This window comes from Poromitra crassiceps, assembly GCF_964638095.1.
Source record: "Poromitra crassiceps genome assembly, chromosome: 11".
In the NCBI taxonomy this organism is placed as follows: domain Eukaryota; kingdom Metazoa; phylum Chordata; class Actinopteri; order Beryciformes; family Melamphaidae; genus Poromitra; species Poromitra crassiceps.
The window spans coordinates 22,390,635-22,415,306 of NC_139643.1; the positions used below are offsets into that span (position 1 = coordinate 22,390,635).

General features: G+C 44.2%; 1 long non-coding RNA gene across 1 annotated transcript; it reads right to left on the minus strand.

Moving 5' to 3' along the window:
- Positions 1–17,866: 17,866 nt before the first annotated feature.
- LOC310785259 lies at positions 17,867–24,646 on the minus strand. The gene is made up of 4 exons (XR_014553158.1): positions 24,492–24,646; positions 23,375–23,516; positions 21,881–22,030; positions 17,867–18,311 (listed from the first exon to the last, which is right to left on the minus strand). It is a non-coding gene; the product is annotated as an uncharacterized lncRNA (long non-coding RNA).
- Between the last annotated feature and the right edge of the window lie 26 nt (positions 24,647–24,672).

The following is a 24,672-nucleotide window of genomic DNA, read 5'->3' on the forward strand; positions in this document are numbered from 1 at the left end:
TTAGAAAAGCCTACCCAGGGACAGGGATTGCAAATTAGCCTTGGCTAGATATCCTATATGCATCGCATATGTTTCATGTTCTTGTAACTTGTTACAATGATTCTTGCATTGTCCCTGACAAATAAACGAATAAATAAATAAAATAAAATAGGGAGTGTCACTCTGCTCTGTGTGTACAGTATGTGACTATAGAGAGTGTCACTCTGCTCTGTGTGTACAGTATGTGACTATAGGGAGTGTCACTCTGCTCTGTGTGTACAGTATGTGACTATATGGAGTGTCACTCTGCTCTGTGTGTACAGTATGTGACTATAGGGAGTGTCACTCTGCTCTGTGTGTACAGTATGTGACTATAGGGAGTGTCACTCTGCTCTGTGTGTACAGTATGTGACTATAGGGAGTGTCACTCTGCTCTGTGTGTACAGTATGTGACTATAGGGAGTGTCACTCTGCTCTGTGTGTACAGCATGTGACTATAGGGAGTGTCACTCTGCTCTGTGTGTACAGTATGTGACTATAGGGAGTGTCACTCTGCTCTGTGTGTACAGTATGTGACTATAGGGAGTGTCACTCTGCTCTGTGTGTACAGTATGTGACTATAGGGAGTGTGACTGGGTCCATGTCTTGGGGAGTGAAGTAATGACCACTTTACAACACACTTGTTCTTTGCTCTGTGATGAAAAGAGTCTATTTTTTACCATGAATCTCATCACTTCTATTTAATTTGTAATAAAGGACAAAGTAAAGAAAGAGAACAAAAAAACTCTCCTCGAGGTACAACACCTTCAAACTGTGATCAGCTGTGCTGCTTTGAAAATCTGGACAGAGGAAAGTGTATTAGTGATGCATCTGTATGACTCAAAATCACATCATTGAGGTGGCAAAGCCTTCACTCCCTCAAGCTTTGACTTTTTATTATAAAAGATATGTATTATTCTTTGTGTAGGCTAAATGTTTTTATTTGATATTTGATATTATTGATATTTGTCCAGAGTACCTGTTTACCCCCTTGCCACAAAAGTACATGTCGTGGTGGTTGCAGTAATAATGGTTGTTTGTTTGTTTGCACTGAGTCCAACAAGATGTCAAATGAAAGCTGAATGCACAGATTCCAACAGTATCAGTCTGATCAGTCTACGAGCAAATCTCACTGAACTAGCAGCCGAAGAACAACACTTACTCTCACGACAGGCGGTGGTAATAGATTACTTTGAACATGTGTATTTTATATTTGATGCTCCTTGACTTGCAGTACTTTGCCTTTTACATTTACTCTCCTAAGTTCTCTTACTATGTTTATTGGTTATGCACTGAACACCAAAGTAAATTCCTTGTAGCCTGTGTGTAAACTTACTTGGCAATAAAGACAATTCTTGATTCTGATTTTACAGATGTTTATCAGAGGAGACGATGGCTGGGAGAGCATATTTTTTTATAACAATCTATTAGAATAAGTATCCTTTTAAATATTTTATAGAGGACTTGTTGTGATTCATGTGTGTGCAGAAAACAAGGAACCAACTAACCTTTTCTTTTCTGTTCTGTTCTTATGACCAGAGAAACATTGGCTTTAATGTTCACCAAATTGATTGATTGATTGATTGATTGATTTTATTTATGGATATAGCAGAACAAAATCCAAGGATTGGACATGTAAAAGTGTGAACACTTATTTCCAACATGGTCCCTGGTCTTATAAATCAGGACATACGGTCACACATAACATCAAATAAACAAAATAGAATATATATATATATATATTACATTGACATCATAATTATGACTTCTCCTATGACAAGTGGAAAGCGTGTGTGTGTGTGTGTGTGTGTGTGTGTGGGGGGGGGGGGGCGGTTCAGGGGTCAGAGGGTGGTAGCAGGGCACCAACACCCTCCACACACTCACTGTAGCTCTCAATGAGCAGGCAAATAAAGCATTAATAAAGTAAGCATTGAGCAACTCAAGAAACTGGCTGTTTTGGGTTTTAATTTTGTTTTTAGAGGTTTTCTTGACCTATAAATGCCTGTGTAAAAGGTTTTCAAAAGACATATTCTTGTCTGCCATAATTGTTTTTCTTTTGTTTAATTCAAAAACCTATTTATAAATAAAAATGATGTGACACACAATAATCTGAAGTGAAGTCTTGCAATTTAATTTGACCTGCTTTAAAGCTGTAGGAGGCAACTTGGTACAGTACTTTGTCGCCCCCAAGTGGCAGCGGAGCTAACTGTTTGAACTTTGAGGTACTTCATTACCCAGAAATTGTGTAACATGACAAAAGTAAACTGGTCAGATCTAAATGTCCCCTTCAGCATCACCAGCATCATGGTGTGAGTGGTGGTTGGAAAAAAGTGTTTGCAACAGATTTGGTTCTGGATGGAGCTCTTTCTGGCTGCTTTTAACACACAGTTTTACTCCTAAGTTTTGTTTTGTCACTTCCTACTTTCCCACCAGTGACCATAACTGACACCAGAAATTAATTTGGGCAAACAGGATTGATCAGTTGGGATGGGACTCTTTTCTCTCTTGCAGCCCCTCCAAATGTGGTCCATGTGTGGTCCATGCAGGCCCAATTGGCCATATCTCTGGGTGGGAAGCCAGAGTAAGGGTATGTGTCCTGTTCGCTGCACCAGCGCCTCCTCTGGTCAGTCGGGGCGCCTGTTCGGGGGGAAGGGAACTTGTGGGAATAGCGTGATCCTCCCACACGCTACGTCCTGCCAGTGAAACTCCTCACTGTCAGGTGAAAAGAAGGGGCCGACTGCCGACTGCACATGTATCGGAGGAAGCATGTCTTGTTACCCCGTAGTTATACTATAACTACAGTCTTGTTACCCCGTAGTTATACTATAACTACAGTCTTGTTACCCCGTAGTTATACTATACAGTCTTGTTACCCTGTAGTTATACTATAACTACAGTCTTGTTACCCCGTAGTTATACTATAACTACAGTCTTGTTACCCCGTAGTTATACTATACAGTCTTGTTACCCTGTAGTTATACTATAACTACAGTCTTGTTACCCTGTAGTTATACTATAACTACAGTCTTGTTACCCTGTAGTTATACTATAACTACAGTCTTGTTACCCTGTAGTTACATGTTATTTGCGGGGTTTATTCTAAAGCGTTACCGGATCGTGTCATAGATGATCAAGCACACAGCTGAGGGGATGTTCTTATGACCACATCCCCCGCACGTTTTCCCATTTTCACAAGATGGTGAAACTTGTTGGCTATTTAAGGTAGGTAGGTAGGTAGTACTGTTATTAATCATTGAAGGGGAAATTATTTTGTTACAGCAGCAATAGGCAATAAAATAAGAATAGGAATAGAAAATGAGAAATAAACTATGACTAGCACATTCAGCAGCATAATAAGAATGAGAAGTGTCCGTGTGTGTGTGTGTGTGTGTGTGTGTGTGTGTGTGTGTGTGTGTGTGTGTGTGTGTGTGTGCGTGCGCGCGCGCGTGCGTGCGTGCGTGCGCGCGTGTGCGTGTGTGTGTGTGTGTGAGCAGAGTTTTGTCTGGCCACACAGCTATGCCATTTTACGTGCGATCGGGCTGAAACTTTCAGGGGGTGTAAAGAGCACCCGTGCGGGTGACCTGACGGAGCTGGATTTTTTAATTAGGTGATTGCCGTAATCACCTAATGATGTGATCTTGTTTCCTCTGTCATTATGCCTCTGCCTTCTTTACCGAGGTAGCCACTCCTCGGTGGCTTCTAGTCAACTGCGCATGTTCACGACATGAGCACTTGAATGCCAAGCATATCGTGCACACAACTTCTGGTCTCATATTCACGGTAAACACGAGCCCAATTGAACGCAGCATCATTTCAGTGATTATGTCATCAGTGAAGATGTCATCAGTGATGATGTCATCAGTGATGTCATCCGTGATGCTGATCAGTGATGTCATATAGCAGGCATAGGCACTGGCTGCGTATGCGCAGTGGGTGAGCTGCAGGGTGGGTGAGGCTGCGAGCCCAGGAATCGAGCGCACGACATTGCTAGTCCTATCCTGTATAATAAGAATGAGAAATGTCCATGTGTGTGTGTGTGAGCAGAGTTTTGTCTGGCCACAGCTATGCTGCTTTACGTGTGATCAGGCTGAAACTTTCAGGGGGTACAGAGCACCCGCGCGGGTGACCTGACAGCCGGATTTTCTAATTAGCACGTGTGCCACGTTCAAGCCATGCTGAAGTTGCGATCGTTCAGGATTCAGTTCTATTTTGCGAGCGTGAAGCTGCCAGGCATGAAGTCAATGGAAGTTGTAGGCGGGGTCAAGGCACGCCGAGCCATGCTACAGTCAGGCTGGAGGTAAGTGTCACGCTCAACCGGTCACACCAGAAAAACACTCTTTTCCTCAGCGCCTAGCTCGGAGCTGCTCCCCCAGCCCCTCCCTCCCCCTCACAAATTGCATTGACTTCATGCAATTTGTGCGCATAAGGCGGCTAATTGTTTCTAAACATGCAGGCCGACCGGTTAGCAGCTGGTTATAATCGGGATTTCTCTGCCGCATCCGGCCCGCGGGCGCCACCTGTGTGGCCCGCGATGAATTGCAAAAAAAAAAAAAATGTTCATGTCATATTCTGGCCAATACTCCACTTCTGTTATAGCATTTCAGTCTGGAATATGGAATATCTTTCAATAATCTTTATGACTAAAAGGCTACATTTGTCACGATTGTGAGTGTCAGACTTTCCCTATGTCTCAAGTCCCCTCAGGTTCCTCATGTTTCACTGTCTAGGTCCAGCAGATCTATGTTAGTCTCCAGTCTGTGTCTTGTTTGTAATCACTCAGCTGTTCCCCATGTGTGATCACTTCCCTCTGTGTATTTAGGTTCCTGTTCACCTCTCAGTCTTTGTCTGGTCATCATCAAGTTCACGTGTGTTCTGTCCCTGTTACCTGTCTTTATGTTACCTGTTATTTAATTAAATATACGTTTTTGGTTTACTCATCATCCGCCTCCTGCTGTTGTCTGCACTTGGGTCCACTCATCACACCATCTACTCACTGTGACAACATTGAAGTAGAAATTTAAATAACTCAAATAACTCATTGGTTTTGGATTTATTTAGCTTCAAGACTGCATTTTTGTTCGTGTGACCCTCAACACAGGCTTTGATCATCCCGGGACACTTACTGATACTTATGCTTAAATTAACCCACTCATATTCTGATTTATAGAAAAACATTTCAGCTAGTGGAAATTCTAATTGGCTAGTAACTTTAAAATCTAGCAGCCATATTGGCAGGTGGTCAAAAAAGTTAATTTCAAGCCCTGAGAGCAGGTGGTGACATAGGAGTGAGTGAGAAAAGGATCAAATATTGGTGGTTAAGACTGAATAATGACATCACAACTGTTAATTTAAAATTAGTTATTCCTCTAAACCTGGCTTAAAATGCAACAAATTGTTCACGCTGGCGTCCCTCAGCAAAACCTGGTAGCGAGGACATTTTTTGTGGCCCTCTCTATCATCAAAGTTACCCATCCATGGGTTACGGCATGACAATATTTGTTCGGCCCCCAGCAACAATCTGGGTTGCTCATGTGGCCCCCCATGAAAAAGAATTGCCCACCCCTGCCTTAAACAATACAGGCTCAACACACACATACAGCAGACAATGTAGCTACCAAACAACACATTACTGTACACCATAGATTGACTTGAGCCTACAAATGCCATTTTAGGCTTTACACAGAAATACTGTATTACATTTGAATGTTATTATGGTTGTTATAAGCATCACAAACAGCACGTCCAGTTCAAAGAGAAAACCTTTCAAGAAGCATGAACTCAACCAGTTCGTTCTTCACTCTTTTAAGTTGTGATAAAGATCTCTCACCCTTAGTCTACAGTTAGTGACAGGGTGAGAAGATCTTTAAATTGTTTAGATCTCTCACCCACAGTTACCAGACAGGGTTAAGAAAAGCCTGACTGTGGTGAGCACACTTAGGGAAGTAGTTTTCAGCCTACTTTTTCTTTGCAGTTCCTCTGGTGAACATGTTTTCTCTCATCACACAAAATGCTTGAACTGGATACATTCAAATGTGATGGAGGGGAGGGGGCACCTACACACCAATCATGATTCGTTCTCATTATGCATATATTCTTTTAGTATTGAAGATTAATTCCGGCTGTGGAGTATAGGCCTAATAAATAAAGAAAATATGATGAAGCTTATAAAGAATTGAATTTGAATGTGTGGTGCCCCCCCAACAAGGCAAATGAACTGGTGCCCCTGGGCACTCGCCTGATGTGATATATGGATCAACCTGGCCCAGAGTCTTTTATTATTCTGGCCTTAATTGTGTGCATGTGAGCTGTGAGGGGGAAGGCCCTTTATGTATCCAGGCCCAGGGGCCCGTCATGTCATAATCCGCCTATGATGATATCATAGACATTGTGATGTCATCAGTGAGTGATGTCATCAGTGATTGCGTGTTGATGTATATAGGCATTATGACATCATCAGGCTCGAACCCCTGGTATTGCCGCCTGGCTATGTCCTTGTCTATGTGACATCACTGATCTTGTCACAATGCCTCCTTGTGTGTGTGTGTGTGTGTGTGTGTGTGTGTGTGTGTGTGTGTGTGTGCGCCCTTATGACATCACCTTTGACATCATCGTTGATGACATCAACACTGATGACATCACTGATGACATCCCATCATTAGCTAATTAGCCTAATAAAAAATACAGCTCCGTCAGGTCACCCACACGGTCACCTCCTTCCTAACCTCCTCCTCCCTCCTTCCTCACCTCCTCCTCCCTTCTTCCTCACTTCCTCCTCCCTCCTTCCTCACCTCCTTCCCCACCTCCTCCTCCCTCCCTCCAGTTGCACCTCGGGTGTTATTATGGAACGAACATGGACACACCTGGTCTGAGTGAGGCAAAGGGCAAGTATGGGTGACGAGCAGACGGCGGTATTTTCTTCACAATTTAGCTGGAGCTCAGTCAAAGTTTATAGCCCTCCTTTCCCTGTTCTCTCCACATACTCTGTCTGAAGTATCAAAAGAAGTGAAGTCCGCACACTGCATCTCCCTCTCCATACAGTATACTCTCTCATACTACCCCTGCTCTCCCTCCCCACCTCCTCCCCTTCCTGACCCCCCCCCCCCCCCCCCCACTATTCTAAAGCATGGCATCCATTCTATTTTAAAGCATGGCACCCATTATCTTTCTTTCCCCCTTCCCCTGCTCCTTCCCCACCTCTCCTTCTCTGCTCTCTCCTCCCCCACATCCTCCCGCTCTCCCTCCCCCCTCCCTTTTCCTGCACTCTCCTCTTTCCCCCTTCCCCTGCTCTCCTCTAGGCCGACGAAACACCCATGTTGCATTTATGGTTAATAACCACGTTGGACATAAACAGTGCTGTCCCTGCAACCTGATGTAACGTTCACCTGCAGCATAATGACACACAACTCACCTCCTCTCTCTCTGGGAAGTTGGTCACGGTGTTCTTTGTGATGTTCACAAAGTCATACATCCAGGACACGCCCATAAATAAAGCAGGGACACGTTAAACTTTTCATATTTGTTTCAATCAATTTCAATACAGCGAAAACCAAAACAAGGATGTCAAGCACGCGTCGCTTCTATCTAGCCAATCACACATGATGCGCGACACTATGTGACGTAGTCAGCGACATTAGACATTTCACTAGGTAGGAGACACTTCTCGTCAACACTTGAAAGTGTCGACTCAAGTCCTCATTTCTGTCTGCGACGGTTTCAAAAGTGTCGACAGACCAAATATAAATTAGGCTTAAGACAGGGGATAGGCTGCTGTACCGTTCACTACCACTGTAGCAGGAGTGGCGCTACTTTCTGCTGCACGCACAGGGAAGAGAAAGCATCTATCTTCTCGTCTTATTATCAGGAATATGGCAAATATGTGAATCTTCCAAAATGTTGGCGTGTTCCTTTAAGAGTAACTTCACCTCCCCGCCTGAGCAGCCGTAGAGAGCAGCGCTGCTCAGTTTATCAGAGGATTTAAACATTCAAGATGCAGTCATGGAACTTTACAGGCATGTAGTTCAGATCATAGAAGGCGGAGTCCCAAGAAGGGTGTGGTCAAGTGTCCTCTAGAGAGAGAGTGGCGTCAGCGGAGGACCAAAATGCGAGACTCATTAGCCAATGAACAGCCAGGAAGGGGTCTCGCGCTACTTTTGCATGCTAAAATAAAGCTGATAATGTACAATTTGATTCAAGTGGGAAAAAAACCTTTCAAAGTACAACACAAACTGTCTATTTCGCTGCAACTCGACAGTGTTGCTTAATCCAGGACCTTACTTCCTGGAACTCTTGAGAGTAAAAAACTGGTCCATTGGAGTGAATGGAGATGTCGCAACTCTTCTTACACGGCATGGTCTGGTCAAGGCAAGGGGACTGGAAATAGAGGGGTGGGTGTTCGTTATGGGCGGAACATAGGAACCAAAGTTCTGAACTCCAGGAAAAGATTCTGTTCAGACGTGATGTTATGGACCCAGCAAATTTCTTCAAGTACTTCTTTGAATATTTTGTTTGGTATGGCCATGCTTCTTATTTCTTCTCTAACTCGTAGCTGGTGAGGTTAGGCTGCCTACTGCTGCATTTCTATGTGGGAACCAGAACACTGCTGACCAGAAAACAGGACCAGAACACAGGACCAGAACACAGGACTGCAACAGGACCGGAACACAGGACCAGAACACAGGACTGGAACACAGGACCGGAACACAGGACCAGAACACAGGACTGGAACACAGGACCGGAACACAGGACCAGAACACAGGGCGGGACATCCTACCTGTAGTAATGCGTCAACACAGTCTCTTCTCCTCAGGAAGAGCCTGGTGACGCGAGGTTAGGTCAGTGTGCTCCCATCCCAAGATGGTCTCTCTTTTATTTTATTTTGTGTGTGTGTGTGTGTGTGTGTGTGTGTGTGTGTGTGTGTGTGTGTGTGTGTGTGTGTGTGTGTGTGTGTGTGTGTGTGTGTGTGTGTGTGTGTGACTAAAAACAACTTATTAAAGGAAGTGACGTGTTGTGGTTAGAGTGAGCCGTTCTCAGCTCTGCAGTCTTCATATCAGAGCTCATCTTGACCAGTTCACACTCCTCCTAACATGATAAAATAACATTTTGAATTCATAGGTCTTAAGTACGTGATGTGAATATTAACACAATTACACTCATCTATGAGTGAGTGAATATTAATTAGGATATGAAGAAGATACTCAAACAGATGTGATCATGCTGTCATAGTTATTTCAGCACACAATTCTTGTTCAGTGCAAAGTGTGGTTTAGGTGTGAAAGCTGCAGAGGTCCTTTTGGCAGCAAACAGGCAGGTTTCCTCTTGAAGCAAGCAGCAGTTGATTGTGGTTTAAACACACGCACACACACACACACACACACACACACACACACACACACACACACACACAACACATGCACACACACACACACGCACAGGTTTTGCCCCACATTATCTGCGCCCCTTCCTCTGCTTTCTGCTGCTCTCCCTCCCTCCTCCTTCCTTACCTCCTTCCTAACCTCCTCCTCCCTCCTTCCTAACCTCCTCCTCCTCCCTCCTCCCTCACCTCCTTCCTAACCTCCTCCCTCCTTCCTCACCTCCTCCCTCACCTCCTTCCTAACCTCCTCCTCCATCCTTCCTCACCTCCTCCTCCCTTCTTCCTCACCTCCTCCTCCCTCCTTCCTAACCTTATCCTGCCTCCTTCCTCACCTCCTTCCTAACCTCCTCCTCCCTCCTTCCTCACCTCCTTCCCCACCTCCTCCTCCCTCCCTCCAGTTGCACCTCGGGCGTTAGTATGGAATGAACACGGACACACCTGGTCTGGGTGAGGCAAAGGGCAAGTTACGCCGGGGAGCTGGAGCTAGTCTTCCAAGGGGAACTCTCTCCCTGGTTATGGGTTAGGGCAGGGATACTCAACTTGCTTTGTCCGGGCGCCACTTTCGTGAAATGATGGGAGGCCAGGGGCCAATTAATAAACAAACAATATAGATTTTTATGTCAGATTGTAGGTTTTTGGGGTGTCAGCCGGAGTTTATTCTGACAATGTTGTGCACACCAGATAGTTAGTTAGGTTAAGTTAGTTAAGTACATACATACTGTAAGTGCCTGCAGGTGGCGAGCAGTAGTGATGTGACGTTCGTGAACGATCCGAGTCTATTGAACCGCTCTCTGCTATGAACGAAGGGAACCGAGTCCTACTTTTGATCGTTGTGCCAAATGTCACTGCCTGCGCTCCCCACCACACACACACACACACACACACTGCTGTAACTGGCCTGGGTGGGCGGACTCAGCTTCATATCAAAACAGACTATGTGCCGCAGAGTGCCCACTTTCTGAGCATGAAATACATTCAAGGCAAGACAACTTTATTTACACAACACATTTCATACAGAAGTACATTCACTGACTAAGCAGATGCATATGGCATCACCTTGTGTGACATTAGGTCTGGAAATATGATATTATAGTTTAATGCTGCTGAAGTCCACAGATGCCAAATTAAACTATATTGGTGGGTCTAAGATCTCATCTGATCCAAATATTAACATATCTTTATCCAAGTGATTTCGTAGATGAACAGTAGCCCCCACCCCCTAAAAAAAGGGAGGGGGGGGGGGCCAGGAGCGGCTATTTTGAACGTCTCTCAGAAGGAACGGAGGCATAAGATCCAGCTCCCTTCAAAGAGCCGTAATTCCCATCACTAGCGAGCAGACGGTGGTATTTGACAATTTAGCTGGAGCTCAGTCAAACTTGATTTCACGTTAGTTTTTATTGTGATTTCGATTCTAATTCACAATGAAAACTCCAGGTAAAGGCTCGGGGGAGGAGCTTAAGCCTGTGCCTAACCATAAAGCCTAATTTATACTTATTGGAAAGTGTTGCTCAACACATAAAAATAAACTGTTGCCCCGGTGTTGCATTTATGGTTAAAATAACCACGTTGGACATAAACAGTGCTGTCCCTGCAACCTGATGTAACGTTCACCTGCAGCATAATGACACACAACTCACCTCCTCTCTCTCTGGGAAGTTGGTCATGGTGTTCTTTGTGATTTTCACAAAGTCATACATCCAGGACAGGCCCATAAAAATAGCGGGGACACGTTTTCATAATTTCGTTTCAATCGATTTCAATACAAAAATACGAAAACCAAAACAAGGAAGTCAAGCGCACGTGGCTTCTATCTAGCCAATCACACATGTATGATGCACGACACTATGTGACGTAGTCAGCGACATTAGATATTTCACTATAGGAAACACTTCTCGGCGACACTTGAAAGTGTCGACTCAAGTCCTCATTTCTGTCGGCAACGGTTTCAAGAGTGTCGACAGACCAAGTATAAATTAGGCTTAAGACGGGATAGGCTGCTGTACCGTTCACTACCACTGTAGCAGGAGGGGCGCCTCACTACTTTCTGCTGCACGCATAGGGAAGAGAAAGCATCTATCTTCTCATCTTATTATCAGGAATATGGCAAATATGTGAATCTTCCAAAATGTTGTCGTGTTCCTTTAAGAGTAACTTCACCTCCCCGCCTGAGCAGCAGTAGAGAGCAGCAGTGCTCAGTTTATCAGAGGATTTAAACATTCAAGATGCAGTCATGGAACTTTACAGGCATGTAGTTCAGATCATAGAAGGCGGAGTCCCAAGAAGGGTGTGGTCAAGGCAAGCGGGCCGGAAATAAAGGGGTGGGTGTTCGTTATGGGCGGAACATAGGAACCAAAGTGTTGAACTCCAGGAAAAGATTCTGTTCAGACGTGATGTTATGGATCCAGCAAGTTTCTTCAAGTTTGAATATTTGGTTTGGTATGGCCATGCTTCTTATTTCTTCTCTAACTCGTAGCTGGTGAGGTTAGGCTGCCTACTGCTGCATTTCTATGGGGGAACCAGAACACTGCTGACCACAACACAGGACCAGAACACAGGACCGGAACACAGGACCGGAACACAGGACCGGAACACAGGACCGGAACACAGGACCGCAACAGGACCGGAACACAGGACCGGAACACAGGACCAGAACACAGGACCAGAACACAGGGCCGCAACAGGACCGGAACACAGGACCGGAACACAGGACCGCAACAGGACCGGAACACAGGACCGGAACACAGGACCGGAACACAGGACCGGAACACAGGACCGGAACCAGGGCCGGCCCGCCCTATATGCGAACCAAGCAGCTGCGTAGAGCCCCGGGAGTTGGGCCCCCCCCCCCCCCCCCCCCCCAAAAAAAATAAACATAGGCTATAATATTATAGGCTGTGTGTGGTAGTTAAAACATAGGTTGACGTTTATTTATGTTTGTAGTTTAAACAAAAACATAAATACTGTAGGCTACATACAACACAAAAGGCTGTTATTTACCTTTTGTCGCCACCTGGTGAGTAAATATATATGTAACTAAAACCATTAAAATTGACAACCGGTCCTGCATGTATCTACCGGTCCTTGGCACAAAAAAGGTTGGGAACCCCTGGTTTAACTGACCTGGCAACCCCTATGGCTGCTGGGTTCTACACGCTTGCTTGACACTGATAGGGCTACAAACGAGTGTGATTGTCATGTTGTTTGTTTTAAATATTCTTCTAAATATGGCTAAAAGTCCAAAAACGTCACATTTTCTTCGGCGCTGCCCTAACGGGCAGCACCAAGAGTCCCCTCCTTACAGCACCCCCTCCTTAAAAGTACTTCCAGCGCGGATGCCCCCAAACCCCCGCCCCTGGGAGGGGGCCCCTGATCTATATCCTGCTTAGGGCCCCCAGATGGCTAGGGCCGGCCCTGACCGGAACACAGGACCAGAACACAGGACCGCAACAGGACCGGAACACAGGACCGGAACACAGGACCAGAACACAGGGCCGTAACAGGACCGGAACACAGGACCGGAACACAGGACTGCAGCAGGACCGGAACACAGGACCGGAACACAGGACCGCAACAGGACCGGAACACAGGACCGGAACACAGGACCGGAACACAGGACCAGAACACAGGACCGCAACACAGGACCGGAACACAGGACCGGAACACAGGACCAGAACACAGGACCACAGCAGGACCGGAACACGGGGCGGGACATCCTGTCTGTAGTAATATGTACCAGGCTCTTCTCCTCAGGAAGAGCCTGGTGACGCGAGGTTAGGTCAGTGTGCTCCCATCACAAGATGGTTTCTCTTTTCTTTTCTTTTGTGTGTGTGTGTGTGTGTGTGTGTGTGTGTGTGTGTGTGTGTGTGTGTGTGTGTGTGTGTGTGGGGGGAGGGGGGGGGGGGTTATACTCTGTAAGGGTTTGTGTGGGGGGGGTTTATACTCTGTAAGGGTGTGTGTGTGTTGGGGGGGGGGGTTATACTCTATAAGGGTTTGACATGGACTCTCCATTCAGGCCTTTGAAACTTCATAGTGGAAACAACAATCTTTAGCATGGGCTTTTTCATATGAGTTGCTTTTATATTTAATACAGTTTAGCTTCTGCTTACTGTAAGTTCCTCCCTCCACTCTCACCTTCATCTCTCTCCCTCTCCTCATCATCCTCACTGTGCCCACAGGTGCCAAAGAAGGTCCTGCAGCAGACATGTCAGGACGTTTTAGATTAAATTAAACCCGACGGACAAACCCCATCTTTATTTGTCACAAACACCGTTGCATGCACACATGTGCACGGCAGCCAGTACACACACACACACACACACACACACACACATGCGCGTTGGAGGCGCCGTGGAATGTGTCCTCCGTGTTTGACCCATCCTGGCTCGTCCTCCATGGTTCAGGCCAGGAGCGGTGGGCAGCTGCAGTGAAGCGCCCGGGGACCAACTTCTTCCAAACGCCGCTGGTCAGACAACAATCTTCTGCATGATTTTTAGTTGAGGGTTATATATGGAGGAACACCAGGTAACACGGGGAGAACATGCAACCTCACATTTGCGCATTTGCCAGCATCTGCCTGAAGGGCCTGACTTTATTTGACATGTGAATTCTCCACACCTCCCTTGAATTTCATCATATCCATTTTGACACTTCTTTTGTTGTTGCAGTCTGTAGATGTACGTCACTGAGCCTGAGGGGGAGGAGTTTAAAGATGTGATTAGGCCAGACTGGGCCTATCTTGATTTATTTGCCGGTCAGACAGAAAATAAATAAAAAATAAAAGTTTGTTATTGATATAATTTTTAGATTATTTATTTTAGATAGGCTATAAGCAATACAGCCTATGCATCATATGTTTGGGAACAAAGATTCAAGATTCAAGATTTTTATTGTCACTCCATGGTACAAGTATCACGTGTGAAATTCTTGTGCTGAGGACTCCGTTTACAACATAGTACAAATGTGACAGGGCATATGAGTGCAAAAACAACAAGAGACACAGCAAGCAATAAGGCAGTATAGTGATAAGGCAAGTCAGAGACAGTGGCATATTCACTGCACATAGGTGCACATGTCATGTGCATACTTTAGACGTGCTTAAACATTTTAAATTCGGCGTATTTGACATACAGGTGCAAATAGTATATTCCTTATTAAACATACAATTAAACTCTGCGTTTTAAATTCGGCGTATTTGACCTACAGGTGCAAATAGCATATTCCTTATTAAACATACAAACAAAGGGAAGATTATTCTGAAGATGTAATTTAGTATGACATGTTTGAGAAGAAGTTTGAGAAGAAGAAGCTAAACATCTCATGTTCCTTTGCTGTGACCACAATGTTTGTTTCCTGTGACAAGACACACCCTCAACTAATAAAAGCATTTCCACATACATGAGCAGCTTTGATGCTGTGCCACTGCTGTGCCTCTGAGACAAGATAACAACTAGCCTATAACCTCATCTGAGACAAGATAACAACTAGCCTATAACCTCATCTGAGACAAGATAGCAACTAGCCTATAACCTCATCTTCAGAATAAGGACTTATCAAGGACAAAGCTATAAACATACAAACAGGACTTAACTGCATGTCACTGAGATATCTTTATCGTTAAATACATCTTTACCAAAACAAGATGAAGGCGTTGGTTTTGTTGCTCCTTTGGTTTCACGATGCATCTCCAGGTAAGATCACATTTCAAATCTTTCCTTTAATTATAATTATATAATTATAAATAATTATAAGTATAATTATATAATTATAAATATCAAATTATATTCACATCTGCTTTTAAGTGTATGAGCGTGAATACATTTGAACCTTCCTAGGATTGATAAGTTAAATGGAGAATTGATGTGAATGTATATTTTCTATAGCCTGTTGATGCTTTCAGATGATCACTCTTGACTCACATCACTCATATTATAGTATTATTTCATCTGACAATGTGTGTCCACTCACCAGCAGCATGTTAGAGTTTTTACTCCACTGGTGAGTTTATCAATCTGTCAAAATGAGTTCAGTTCTCCTGGAGGCTGCTCACTGTAAAGCAGTTTAAATCTATAGAATGGTTTGAAAGAGTGCATTAATTAATTGAATTAAGTGTGATTTGGCGACATGGTCACTGAACAGAGATTGAAATTCTTTATTGTGTTGTTAGTGTACAAATATATTTAAAATTTAACTCAAAAGCTGAGTTTCTTCCCTGTTTGTCTCACAGTGACTCACTCTGTGAAGTATCTCCGCACTGCATCCTCTGGAGTCACAAACATCCCAGAGTTTGTGGAGGTTTGGTTTGTTGATGGAGTTCAGGTGTTTCACTTTGATAGCAACACGAAAAGAGCAGAACCCAAACAGGACTGGATGATCAACGCAACAGCAGATGATCCACAGTACTGGGAGAAGAGGACTGAGCAGTGTCTGAGGTGGCAGCAGAGCTTCAAAAACACCATTGAGAACATGAAGCGGCTCTTTAAGCAAACTGGAGGTTTGTTTATGTTTCATTTTATTCTGCTGAAATGTTTTACATCCTGCTTTGTTGTAGCAGAGAGATGTAGCGGTTGCATACGCGCGACGGACGGACGCACACACACACGAACGGCCCACAGACAAGCGCGCACGTACACACTACACATGCACGAACGCAGACACGCGTGCTGCACGCACGCACGCACACACATATGAGGGGTATACTGTGCCATTGATGTACTCACAGAGCAGCCACTCGTGTCGAACGTCGCCTACCCCCACGCGTGAGAAGCTACGTGACGTGTGCCGTACGTGTCCATCGTCGCCTACTCAGCTACGTTACGTGTGACGTGCGTCTGCATTAGAGCCAAAGTTACGCCCACTTCCTGTTTAAGCAAACGCACCAGAGCATTCGTCCGCCATTCTTTTTTCCATCAACATTTTGTAAAATGTTTATAACAATCGTACAACAATGATTCGGGTATATTTAGAATCATGAAAGATCATTTCACCCGCCAAAACTGGTGGGTGAATGGCTCTGGTGCATTATGCCTAATCCGGAATTTGGCGTGACTTTGGCTCTCATCCTGCCTGTATAGTGTCTGTGTGATTGTTGAAACAATAAACAAGTCCCGTGATTCCCAACCATTTCCATATCAAGGACCCTAATCCACATTAAGATCAGGTTTTGTCGCATCGTACCCAAATCATAGATAGGCTATATATTTTAATTTTGATGATTTTGTGCAGAATTCCATGATCATTCTTGTAGGCTACATTCTGTAATTTATTTTAGGTTCCTGTAGGCCTACATTAAGTAGGCCTAATCGTGGAGTTTAACATTAACAATTATAGCCCTCCTTAATTTTTACTATTATCATAGTATTGTTGTTGTTGTTCAAAATGTAGGCTACAATACAAATATTTTGGGAACATTGCCAGCCAGGCAGACTGAATGTAAATGTAGCCAAACTAATGGAACAGGGGGTCAGCATTTACAACTTGTCTTATTTAATTTTCACATCCATAACACAGGGATCTTGTAGCCTATGTCTGAAATGCAAGAATCAGTGTTCTAGAAGAAACATTTAAACTGAATGAGCTAGCATCATGTGTGTTCATGTTGTGACTGCTTGAAACTTCTATGGAAAGTTTGTCAACCTTGTACAGCAGGGTTGAAGTTTCAATAGAATATAAACTGACCCGCACTCAGGAAAACAATTTTCTTTTCTTACATGATGTCCATGGTGCAGCCAGACGTTTCGACCACTGCCTTCTTCAGTAGCTGCATTTTGTAACGTTTTTTTGGGGGGGGTGAGCACATTGGTTGTCGAAACATTACAGCAAGGGTGCACTGCCCACACTTTTTTGCTCAACATGATCTACCAACCGCCCCCCCACCCAATATCAAAAAACATTACAAAAAAAACACACAATACCACAAGACAATACATTTCATGCTGTTTTATGGTTGTTTAGGTTCCTACATTAATATGCAGTGGTAGTTGGAAGTCAGTTAGGAAAGGCTAAGAGGTTTCAGGAGCAATTTCAATATGATTGATGTTTTCTGTATTCATCAGTAAGCGGTAAACCTTTTTCAGTGCCCTTGATAGAGAACTGCACAGCCGGTGTCATCAATTGTAATGCAGTTACAGATAGACCTGATATCAGAGTTAACCCTATGTGAAAACTTTTTCTTAAAATGTAGGCTACCTGTAATACCTTACACTAAAATAGACAGGAACATTTTGAGGTTTTGTTATCTATTATGCATTTATCTTTTTGTCTGGGGCATGTGGCCCATGAGTTTGACACCGCTGTTCAACAGAACTGAATCACAGCCCCAATCATCACATTTTCCCTCCACCAACTGCAACAGGTAACAGCAAAAATATTTGTCTTGCTCTCACTTCAAATAGCGAGACAAAAATAATATACAAGGAATAGTATTTAATAAATTTCACACACAGTAAGACTAGCACCTTTTTTATTTAGGCCTAACTGCTACACCAATGAGGCTCTTTTTTATTTGTCTGTCTACTGGTGGACAGTTTAAACCAAGGGAAAAAATGGAGCCACATGGAATTGGCCTTGAAATCTGTGCGCTGTGTGAATCCATCCACATAGTCAGAGTGGACATTGTTGAGGATTGTAAAGACCTGGGAGCGTACATTGACAAAGACTGGAAGGTCCACAAGTAGCCGACTTCAACTCGACAGCGCTGCTTAATCCAGAACCTTACTTCCGGGCGGGAACTCTTGAGAGTAAAAAAACTGGTCCATTGGAGTGAACGGAGATGTCGCGACTCTTCTATATAGATGGCTCTGGTTTGACTGCCCCCCCCCCCACACACACCATGCATTGCCGGAAAGGCTTCCTCGAGCTTGGCCTTCACCTCTGTCGCTGTCCCATCAGTAGGAAATATGAGTTTTCCGGCCAATGACTGTTTAGTCTGCAGATAAAACACAATGACAAAAGGGTTTTATTGAGTAGACGCAGTATATATAAAAGTATATTAGTATGTAGTAATAGTGAAGAAGTGACGCAGTAGTATATATAAAAAACTAAATTGCACTGCTAAATCCTGTGGGTGCAGAGGCTGTGTGGATGCTTATGTCGGCTGACATCTCCATCCTTGTTTAAACAGCCCATGTTATCCTGGATAAGCTGCTGCAGAGGGAAATTCAAGTCTGCTTAACACATTCACTGCCAGCCATTTTTTTTACTGTAGGTAGCTTCTGCCAGAGGTTTTTTTTGAGGATTCTGGCTCATCTTTCAAGACCCGAGGATTATTTTCTGCTAAGATTTTGTGAACACAAATGATCTCAAAAGAACTAATAGAATGTGTGCTTTCTCTGTCTAAAAGAGTTAGTTTGTAGAGTTAGTAGTTATGTAGGCATTAGCAGTAGAATACAGCATGGTTTCAGCGTCTGAAAATTTATTCTGAGATAAATGGCTTTTTGTGAAATTCAATAGAACAGTCACTTTAACCATTTATTTTTGGCGTAAGACGTCAGACATCTAAACACTAGTTTTGAACAGTAATTTCCTCCATAGCAGCAGGAAACCCCCCTCTCATTCAAACTCCTCCCTCCGTGGGTGTGTCTCTAGTGGCTTTGCAGCGTTTGTCACAAGCGAGGCTCTGCCTGTCTGTGCTGCCTGGCTGCTGGCGGCTGCTCTTTGGGCGAGTCTGCATGAGTCGTTTTGGTTGCAGCTCAGCTGGAATGAAGCTGCGTGCGATTGTGGGCTTTCTGCGGGTGTTTCAAAGTGTGTTGCACGCATAATCTATTATGCAAATTTGCAATCCCCCACCGCCAGCTCCCAGCGCGATAATGCGCGATAATGCGCGAAAGCGAAAGCGTTTTCGCCAATCCATTTTACAGTATGAGAGAATGGTTTCCTCGCGCGTTCCCCTGCAGTTTTGGCTCTGCTTTTTCTAGTCTGGAGAGCACTGTCGCCACTTAGTGGGTCGGTGGAATGGGTTGTACACGTTCGGTGGCTCCAATATTTTTATAGGAGACGTGGGGGGCATTGATCCACGTCCCACCGTCAATTTTTTTTTTTTACGTATTAACACGTTCACTGCCAATGGCGAGTTGACTCGTCAAAAAAAATCCAACGGTTGACTGCCAATGACGAGTTGAGTCGTCAAAAAAAAAAAAAAAGGTTTTTGACGGTGGGACGTGGATCAATGCCCCCCACGTCTCCTATAAAAATATTGGAGCCACCGAACGTGTACAACCCATTCCACCGACCCACTAAGTGGCGACAGTGCTCTCCAGACTAGAGGAAGGCAAGCAAAAAGCAGTGTGAGGAAGCCATTCTCATGAAAATGGATTGGCGAAAACGCTTTCGCTTTCACGCTTGGGAGCTGGCGGTGGGGTTTTGCAAATTTGCATAATAGATTACGGGTGGAACACACTTTGAAACACGCAGCATAAATAAGACCAGAATCGCAAAAGCTTCATCAAAGCTCTCAACAGAAAGCCCAAGAAACGAGCGAGCCCATCCAGACTTGCCCAGCGGCCGCCAGCAGACAGGAGCAGCAGCAAAGCAGTGAGCCTGGTGACGCGAGGTTACAGCAGCAGCAGAAACAAGCTTGTGACACGCCCGCTGCAGCCAAGAAGAACACACACGGAGGGAGGAGTTTGAAGGAGAGGGGTGTTTCCTGCTGTTATGGAGGAAATTACTGTTCAAAACTATTGTTTAGATGTCTGACATCTTATTGATGCCAAAAATGAATGGTTAAAGTGACTGTTCTATCGAATTTCACAAAAAGCTATTTATCTCAGCTTAAATTTTCAGACGCTGAAACCATGCTGTATTCAAGTGCTAATGCCTACATAACTACTAACTCTACAAACTAACTCTTTTAGACAGAGAAAGCACACATTCTATTAGTTCTTTTGAGATATTTTGTGTTCACAAAATCTTAGCAGAAAAGAATCCTCGGGTCTTGAAAGATGAGCCAGAATCCTCAAAAAAACCCTCTGGCAGAAGCTACCTACAGTAAAAAAAAAACGGCTGGCAGTGAATGTGTTAACACGTCATTGGCAGTCAACCGTTGGATTTTTTTTTACGTATTAACACGTCATTGGCAGTGAACGTGTTAAGAAGCTCCATCTGAACATGACAGCCCTCCTCTACTTCAGTGCCAAAGTGAACGTCACTTCCTTTACGTTCCAAATTACATCTTAAAACATTGATTCAGTATTCTGTAGTGGAATACATTTTAAAAGTAACTATCCCAACACTGCCTAAAGGTGACTATTTGCATGACTGTCTAAAGTCAACAGACTAAATCAGAGTTTCAACTTTTTTTTTCTAATTAACACGTTGACTGCCAACAACGAGTTGAGTCGTCAAACACAATCCAGCTGTTTACTGCCAACGACGAGTTGAGTCGTCAAAAAAATCGATTTTTTTTTTTTGACGGTGGATCGTTGATCTGGCCCTTTTGCATCTCCTATTATAGTGTTAGAGCCGCCGGGCGTGTGCAATCCATTCCGCCGACCCACTGAGTGGAGACGGTGCTCAGACTATTGAGAGCCAAGCAAGCCAAGACAGCAGCATGGAAGTCATTATCATGAAAATGGATGGGGCGAAAACACTTTCATTTTCGCGCTGATTGCTGGCGGTGCGGAATTGCAAACTTGCATGGTGGATTGCGGATGAGCACACTTTGAGGCACGCAGCGTAAATATGACCAGAGTCGCAGGGGCTTCATCGGAGCTCTCGGCCAGGGCTCCGGGAGGCGGGCGAGTCCAGCCGGGCTTCCTCGGGGAGCCAGGCACAGGCAGGCACAGCGGCAGCGGGGCAGTGAGACTCGTGACAAGCAGCAGGTCATTTTGCCTTGGAAAATAGCACCAAATTGGAAACAGCCATAAAAGGCTTTTAGAATGGGATTTTCAACCCATTCTTTTTTGTTTCTTTTTCGCTCTAATTTAGAGTAATTTAATTTCTATTCAGAAATTTATTTGAGAGGTCGAGAGTATGAGAAAGTGCATTTGCACAAGTAGGAAAGTGCTTGTGACACGGCGCTGCAGCCAAAAAGAACGCCCACGGAGGGAGGAGTTGAGCAGAGGGGAGTTTCCTGCTGTTATGGAGGAAATTACTGTTCAAAACTATTGTTTAGGTCTTACTGATGCCAAAAATGAATGGTTAAAGTGACTGTTCTATCGAATTTCACAAAAAGCCGTTTATCTCTGAATATTTTTTCTGACGCTGAAACCATGCTGTATTCAATTGCTAATGCTTACATAACTACTAACTCTACAAACTAACTCTTTTAGACAGAGAAAGCACACATTCTATTAGTTATTTTTAGATGATTGGTGTTCACGAAGTCCTAACAGAAAAGAATCCTCGGCACTTGTAAAATGAGCCTAGAATCCTCAAAAAAAAAACTGGCAGAACTTACCTACAGCATTGAAAAAAGGCTGGCAGTCAATGTGTTAAGGATCACTTGGCAACGGCAAAGCACATTGTAGTCTAGATTGGGAAAGTCTCATCCCTTGTTACCTGAAGTAGCTGTTTCTCCACATCTTCGAATTTCTGTCAAAGCAGCTTCAGGTCCGTCTTGAAGCCCGCCTCCATGGCCCTCCTCTTCTCCTGCGCCTTGGAATGCCGAGTCATCAGCTGAAGACGCTTGGCCCTCTTGTGTGAACGCTCCTGCACACAAATAATTAGTTGGTATTTGTAATTGGAAGAAAAGTGTTGCTACCTTCCAAGTACTTTACATTGTATGAAGCAAAACCAACACAAAATATGAACTTAAATCATGTCTGTTGTTTACCACTCAGATTTGAATAAGCATCAATCCTACTGGTGTACCTTGAATATCTCCCTGCCCATGTCCCTTTTCTCTCTGATTTGGGACAGCTCAGTGTCCAGGGTGATACACTGCTCCCTGTACATCTCGTCTCCTCCTCTCCCACCCGTGTCTCCCATCTGCTCCTCTCCTCTCCTCTCCTCCTCTCCTCCTCTCCTGCCCTGCCCTGCCCTCCTCTCCTCTCCTCTCCTCTCCTCTCCTGGAATAGAGGGACACACGAACCGCTCTCCAATTAAAGCAGTGGGACATAAAAGAAGAAGACATCAACAGTAACCTTCACAGTAATCTAAAAAATAATATCGATGATAGAGATCAATCAAGACATTTTTCATGCTGTAACCTCAGCCTTACCCATCATGCGCTTCCAAAGTTATACAGCTGGACAATGCCAGCAATCATGTTGTCATTAAAATCATCTGATGAGTCGAGTAGAGGGAGACTTAGAACAAACCCGCAGGTAATATAAATATATATATATATATATATCCAAGTGCTATAGGAATTAAAGTTATTTTATGGCAGCCTGTATACACTAGAAGGCAGATTTCATTTCTGCACAATTACACAGGTCATAGGACTTCTTTGTGGTGACTGTACAAAAGCTCACTTACTTCCTGAAAACTTCACTGGGGCTGAGATTTGTGGCAGAGGAGCTGCTGCCCACGATGGTATTCTTACCACAGAGAGCAACATTGGCCACATGGTCACAGGACCAGGGTAAAGAAAGGGCTCTGGAAGGAGCTGCCTAAGTAGTAAAACGTCCAGGCAATGAAGATAATATAGTGAAGGCACAGCAGAGTTGACACAGGTATTGGCATCCTAATGCCAATACATGCAGTCAGAGACACAACTTCAAGTATCTCTGAACAGCAGTATCCAGAGGTACGCAATATTATGAAAGGCATAATGTCTGTTAATTTACAGTATTACTACTTTTGTCAGGATTGGCTGCTAACTAGGGCATTCAATTATTCAAATTATTTACAATCATTTAATTTCAACCATTGGATGCTCAAACGTTCCAGAGAATGAATCCAGAACTGTGAACGGACTGGATTTCTTCACATACTCTACATGACTGACATGATTACTCTAACATTAGGTTGCCTCATTGAATTGCAGTGTGTGCTGGTCTGTAATTATTGGACTAAAAGCATGATGGGGGGGGGGGGGGGGGGCGTTACCTTTGAAGAGAGGGAAGCACTTCCACACAGTGATGGCCGGGGTGCTCCGTACTCATTTGGACACATCCTGGCCTAGACTCAGCTCCATGAGGAAGAGTGGAACACCACAAGAGCATAATGAAGCAGGGGATGAGAAACACACCTGTGTGGGCATACAGTAAGAAACAGGTCAGCTTGCAAAAGCCTGTAGCGGCAGGTTTTGTGCTCACTTACACAGCCTACAGTTTATAGGTGGCTGCCCCGCAGACAGATGTGGCATTTTTTTAACATAACATGTATGTTGTACAAGCTGGTATTCTGGACTCTATTTCCCACAATCTATCAAACCCTCTCATCTCACCTTTGTCCCCCAATGTTGTATATCCCGAGTTCATCCACAGAATGTTAATTTATGTTGAATACAGTGTTCATCATTAGTGCTACTACAGACTGTTTAGTTTATTGGTTGCATTTCACTGGCTAGAGAGGTGGTTGTTATATTGATCATTGTAGCCTATATTTATTATTTTTCAATGTAATAATTTGGTTCTCCGCTAGACCACAAGCCTGCATGTGTATATGAGAAAGGCACTGTCTCCTTCTCAAAATGTGTCATGTCAGACCACAGACCCCCATTTGATAAGATTTTGTCCCAGTGTCCCCCATCTGATAAGAGTTTAGTTTTTGTTGTAAACCTCCCACTGTCAGGGCCCTGTCTTGCAGCCTGCTTCTGGGGGGTGCAATTCTTAAAAGACGTTCAGGCCATTCAGTCCCTGCTCCTCTCCAATGCACTGTATGTGCTGTTTGATGTAGTTTGTGTTGTCCAGTTATTTCTCCTTAGTTTTAGCTAGCAAGTTATTGTGCCTACAGCCTAGGTGGGCTAGCTTGTCAAAAGTGCTATTCTGTACAGAGTTTGCATGTTCTCCCCAGGTTACCTCAGGATTTTACCCCCCATGAAAAACATGCAAAAAATAAAAGAAAAAAGGTTTTACTTTGGTGTATGACTCCACTCCCCAGTCACCAAATCAGCCTAATGACCCCAACAACAGGCTCTACAAGACAGGCGTAACGCAGTTTGTTTACCAAAATGCTGCTTGGCTGATCCCTTAGCTAATAGGCTAATTGCTATGCTACGTACCTTTTCCAGGCGTACGTTTTCCAGGCGTACGTTATCCAGGCGTTATCCAGGCGTACATTATCCAGGCGTTTATCCAGGCGTACGTTATCCAGGCGTACGTTATCCGGGCGTTTATCCAGGCGTACGTTCTCCATGTGCAAAGTGCAAAATATGGATTTCGCAGCAAGCGTCGCCGCTACGC